This window comes from Pristiophorus japonicus, chromosome 1, assembly GCF_044704955.1.
Source record: "Pristiophorus japonicus isolate sPriJap1 chromosome 1, sPriJap1.hap1, whole genome shotgun sequence".
Lineage (NCBI taxonomy): Eukaryota > Metazoa > Chordata > Chondrichthyes > Pristiophoridae > Pristiophorus > Pristiophorus japonicus.
The window spans coordinates 426,577,599-426,583,598 of record NC_091977.1 but is presented as its reverse complement, the minus strand read 5'-3'; positions in this window follow the sequence as shown (position 1 = coordinate 426,583,598).

Sequence of the window (6,000 nt, the reverse complement as noted above, 5' to 3'; positions counted from 1 at the left end):
CTCAGCCGGGGGTACCCCTGTGAGTGAGTGGGTCTCGTGCGGTAGCTGAGCATTACTCAGGACAGGCGGGCTTGGAATGAGCCTTTTGTGACTCGTTTAAGGCTCTGTTTGATTGTTTGTACTGCTCGCTCTGCCTGCCCATTTGGAGGCTGGTTTAAACGGCGCCGAGGTGACATGTTTGATCCCATTGCGGGTCATGAATTCTTTAAATTCGGCACTGGTGAAACATGGCCCGTTGTCACTGACCAGTATGTCAGGCAGGCCATGGGTGGCAAACATGGCCCTCAGGGTTTCAATGGTGGCGGTGGCGGTGCTTCCCGACATTATTTCACATTCAATCTATTTTGAAAAAGCATCCACCACCACCAGGAACATTTTACCGAGAAATGGGCCCGCATAGTCGACATGGATCCTTGACCATGTTCTGGAGGGCCAGGACCACAAACTTAGTGGTGCCTCTCTGGGCGCATTGCTCAACTGAGCACACACGCTGCATTGCCTTACACAGGACTCTAAGTCAGAGTCGATACTGGGCCACCACACGTGGGATCTGGCTATCGCTTTCATCATTACTATACCTGGGTGTGTGCTATGGAGATCCAAGATGAACGTCTCCCTGCCCTTTTTGGGTAGCACTACGCAATTATCCCACAACAGGCAGTCTGCCTGAATGGACAGCTCGTCCTTTCGCCACTGGAACAGCTTGGTTAGCTCTTCCATTTCAACGGGGATGCTGGCCCAGCTCCCATGCAGTACACAGTTTTTTACTAGGGACAGCAGAGGATCTTGGCTGGTCCAAGTCCTAATCTGGCGGGCTGTGACAGGTGATTTATCATTTTCAAACGCTTCCATGACCATCAACAAGTCTGCGGTCTGCACCACCATCAAAAAGTTTGCAGGCTGCGCCATTTCCAACCCCGTGGTGGGCAATGGTAGTCGCCTGAGAGCATCCACACAGTTCTTTGTGCCTGGCCTGTGGCGGATGGTATAGTTATACGCTGATAGCGCGAGTGCCCATCTTTGTATGCTGGCTGAGGCATTAGTATTTATCCCCTTGCTTTCAGCGAACAGGGATATGAGGGGCTTGTGATCAGTTTCCAGCTCAAATTTGAGGCCAAACAGGTACTGATGCATTTTTTTTAACCCCAAACATACATGCTAATGCCTCTTTCTCAATCATGCTGTAGGTCCTCTCAGCCTTCAACAAGCTCCTGGAGGCATAGGTGACAGGTTGCAACTTCCCCACAACGTTAGCTGGTTATAATACACAACTGACTCCGTACGATGACGCATCACATGCTAGCATAAGTCCTTTACACGGGTTATACAATACAAGCAGCTTGTTGGAGCATAGAATGTTTCTGGCTTTCTCAAAAGCAATTACTTGTTTTTTTTCCCCATACCCAGTTCTCACCTTTATGCAACAACACATGTAGGGGCTCTAAGAGGGTGCTTAACCCCGGTACGAAGTTACCAAATAGTTGAGGAGTCCCAGGAATGACCGCAGCTCTGTGACGTTCTATGGCTTGGGCACGTTCCTGATAGCCTCTTGGCGTATGTGAGCCGAATGCCGTCCACCACGATCTTTCTCCCCAAAAACTCCACTTCTGTTGCCATGAAGATGCATTTCCACCTCTTCAGCCGCAGCCCTACACAATCCAGTCACTGGAGGATCTCCTCTAGGTTTTGTAGGTGCTTGACGGAGTCCCGACCCATGACCAATATGTCGTTCTGAAAAACCGTGCGTGGTACCAACTTGAGAAGGCTCTCCATGTTTCTCTGGAAGATCGCTGCAGCCGGCCGAATTCCAAACTGGCATCTGTTGTAGATGAACAGTCCCTTGTGCATGTTGATGCAGGTGAGGCCCTTCAAAGACTCCTCCAGCTCCTGCGTCATGTAGGCCGAAGTCAGGTCGAGCTTGGTGAACGTCTTGTCTCCTGCCAATGTCGCAAATAGGTCGTCTGCCTTAGGTAGCGGGTATTGGTCCTGTAGTGTGAAACGATTAATAGTTACTTTATAATCGCCGCAAATCCTGACCGTGCCATCACTTTTGAGAACTAGAACAATTGGGCTGGCCCACTCGCTGAATTCCACTGGGGAGATGATGCCCTCGCGTTGCAGCCTATCGAGCTCGATTTCCACTCTCTCCCTTATCTTGTGAGGGACTGCTCGCGCCTTGTGGTGAATTGGTCGTGCCTCTGGGACCAAGTGGATCCGCACCTTCGCCCCGGAAAAGTTTCCAATGCCTGGCTCAAAAATGGAAGGAAATTTGCTGAGAACCTGGGTACATGAGGCCTCATCAACATGTGATAGTGCTCGGATGTCATCCCAGTTCCAGCGGATTTTGCCCAGCCAGCTCCTTCCAAGCAGTGTGGGGCCATCGCCCGGGACAATCCAGAGTGACAGTTCATGCACCGTGCCCTCGGAGGTGACCTTGACCATGTCGCTGCCCAGGACAGTAATAAGCTCTTTGCTGTACATTCTCAGTTTCGTGTGGATGGTGCTCAGGGCTGGTCTGAGTGCCTTGTTGCACCACAGCCTCTCAAGCATCTTTTTACTCATGATGGATTGGCTAGCGCCAGTGTTCAGTTCCATGGCTATGGGTAATCCATTAATTTTTACATTTAGCATTATAGGTGGACTTTTCATTGAAAATGTGTGCACCCCGTGTACTTCAGCATCTGCCTCCTCTCTCTGAGGCTCGAAATTGCTTTGATCCACCATGGACCAAGCTTCCTCTGCCACATTGTGGTTAGCAGGTTTTGCCCCGTTCAAACCAGCGTACAATGGTCAGGCCGAGCGAGCAGTGCAAACAATCAAACAGAGCTTGAAGAGGGTAACTGGAGGCTCACTGCAGACTCAGCTATCCCAAGTCCTGCTTTGTTGCCACACAAGACCCCACTCGCTCACTGGGATTCCCCCCGCTGAACTGCTCATAAAAAGGGCACTTTAGACAAGGCTCGCATTAGTCCACTCTGATCTAATTGAACAGATAGAGAGCAGGCGGCTTCAACAGAATACATATCATGATCGCGCAAATATGTCACGCGAAATTGAGATTAATGATCCTGTATTTGTGTTAAACTATGGACAAGGTCCCAATTGGCTTCCCGGCACTGTCATGGCCAAAGAGGGGAGTAGGGTGTTTCAGGTCAAACTTTCAAATGGACTCACTTGCAGGAAACACTTGGACCAAACCAAACTCAGATTCATGGACTATCCAGAACAACCCACAATAGATCTCCCTTTTTCGACCCTCCAACACACACACACAAGTGGTAACTGACCCAGCGGTTGACCATGAAGCAAAAACCATCACCTGCAATAGCCCAGCAGGACTCACCACACCCAGCAGCCCGGCAAGGCCAGCGGCGCAGCAGCCCAGCGAGCGCTCAACAAATGACTCACCAAAACCAGCATTTGCACCGAGATGATCAACCAGGGAAAGGAAGGCCCCAGATTAACTCACATTGTAAATAGTTACACTATTGACTTTGCGGGGGAGTGTTGTTATATTTGTAAACCTGTAAATACCTTGTTTAATCACCAGACAGCTCATCCCCTGGAGTCCTAAGGGATCCCACAATCTCTTGGGAGTACCTGTACACGGCTGGAGAGGCACTCTGGAGACCTGAATAAAGGACTACGGTCACACGTTACTTTTAGCTCACGGTATCTGGTCAGATTCTTTGTGCAAGACATAACAGGGACCATCACAGTTGAGCATAGCCTTCAAATTTCCCAGATGGTTTGGGATAACTTAATCCTAGTGTGCAAAATATGTTTGTACTGCTTTCACAAGCTGCATTGATAGTTCCAAGATCCTGTTTTTTCCCTTGGGTTTTAATTTCGTTGCCCAGCAAGAATGAGATATGGGAGTGGGTTCAACACTTACCATTCTGGGCATTCCAGAGTACTTATTAACAACATAAAAACACAACGCTGAACTATATCATCAAATCATCAGAATATCAGTCTGAGGCCATTATGTTGAAACTGTATCTTCTTCTGGTCAGACTACATCTTGAACTGATTACTGAGATGTGCAGAGAAGGGCTATGAGGCTGGTCCCTTGTGTCAGAAGGCTGAGTTATGAGGAAGGGTTAGAAAAAAAACATACTCGATGCCTTGAAAGCAGGTGAATTAAATATGACCATATGGGATAAGCAAGATACCAAGTGGTATAAAGAAGGTTAGTCCTGAAAAGTATTTCACGCAAAACCGTTGTTGTATGACTTTTTCATACAAAATTGATTAATCCCTGGAATGAACTTCTGTCAAAAATGTTGTAATCATTCAAGAGGCAATAGGATCCTATATTGGGGGGTCGGGCGGGGCGGGGGGGGGGGTGTATAAGCCTCTATGGAATGGTCTCTCTCATCTGTATTTAAATGGTGATTCTTGTGATCTTGGTGAAGAGAAATCAAAGAAAATGTTGTGGCTACTGGGCTGTCCCAGACTTCATATTGCAATTGACAGCTGTTTTCCCCCCTTTTCGTAGCCTGAGAACTCTGAGGCCAATTATAAAACCCCCAATGCCAGGATAGCTGAGATCATCTAAACTAAAGATAATGGAACCCTTCTGGTCTGGTTGGCTTAGTGCCAGACCACATAATGCATTTTTAACTGAGCCAGTCTGATGGCAGGGGACGAAGACTTGACAACTTTATGAAACGGTTAATGTGATTCATTTATTGGTGAGTATATTATGGTTGAAGTGCTTACCCTTAGAAGCAAAGCAGCCGCCATGGTTCACAGAAACACATGGTGAATCCTTTCTCCTGCCTTCAAATTTCTCCCCTCCTCTTCGGAAGGTGGTGACTCACATTGGGGTATGTTCCAAGTGGCAATTTTCATATGCAAGTCTAGACAGTGACTATTGGAAAGAAAGTCACACGGGCATGTTTCAGCAGGATTGTACTGATTTTTATTTTATTTTATAGGGAGTACTGATTAGCAGTGATTACTAGAAAATAATCTTATGCACCATTTACCCCACAGGTTTGATGTAGTTTAGAGCAGTGTGAGCCAGAGGCAATAAAATTATACTGATATTCTGCAGTGTTCTTTGGTTGGAAATATTGGAACTCTGGTCATACATGCTTACACACATACTAATGGCTATACTCATTGGTGTCCAAAGACCATTTAAAATGTTAATATTATAATGTCATAAAAAGTTTAAAAAGAAAATTTGGAATCACCTGGGAACTTTTTAATGTTTGCTTCACACTAGTTGCAAAGCCAAAGTGATGTGTACCTATCTCTACAAAGTGGTCTCACTTTGGAATAATGCCAGACAACTAACCATATTTTGACAATTTAATGCAGTTTTCACATCAAATTGATATTGAGCCTGTATTATAACAAACAATTCTTAAAAGTTTTAGGCCTTACATACTACAAGAAGGAAATTTCAAACAACAAATTGCATTTATATAGTGCCTTTAAAAATGTCCCACACATTTCACAGAATAAAAATGGGTGCCAATCTAAAGAAAGAGATATGAGGAGGTGTAACTTGGTCAAAGAAGTGGATTTTAAAGATGGTCTTAAAGAAGATGACAGAGGTGAGGAACGATTTTAACTCTCAGTAGAAGCGGACGACAATCCCACACGGGTGTCTTCAACGGAGGCCAGCAGATTTTAATTGCAGCTCGTTTGAATGCCACTTGTCAGATGCTCACTCATTTCAGATAGAAAGTAGTGGCTGCAGGTGATGGGGGGAAGGGAGGAGGAGGGGGGATGTCAATCGGGCGACCTGGATGCCACCCGCCAGCATCAGGAGAAGGCTGCCAGTCGTAAGTTAAGTTTGGGAGTAGAGATGTTGTGAGGGTCTTGCAGCTGGGAAAGGGAGGTAGCTGGAACAACAGAGGCCCGGAGGCACTCCTAACCCTTCTGGCCCTAGTAAGTAAAGCTTTTTGAACATTTTAGAGGGCCTCGCTGGCTTCCCAACAACTTTACCTGACGGGCAGCTGCAGTGGGTGCCCACTCAGGAGT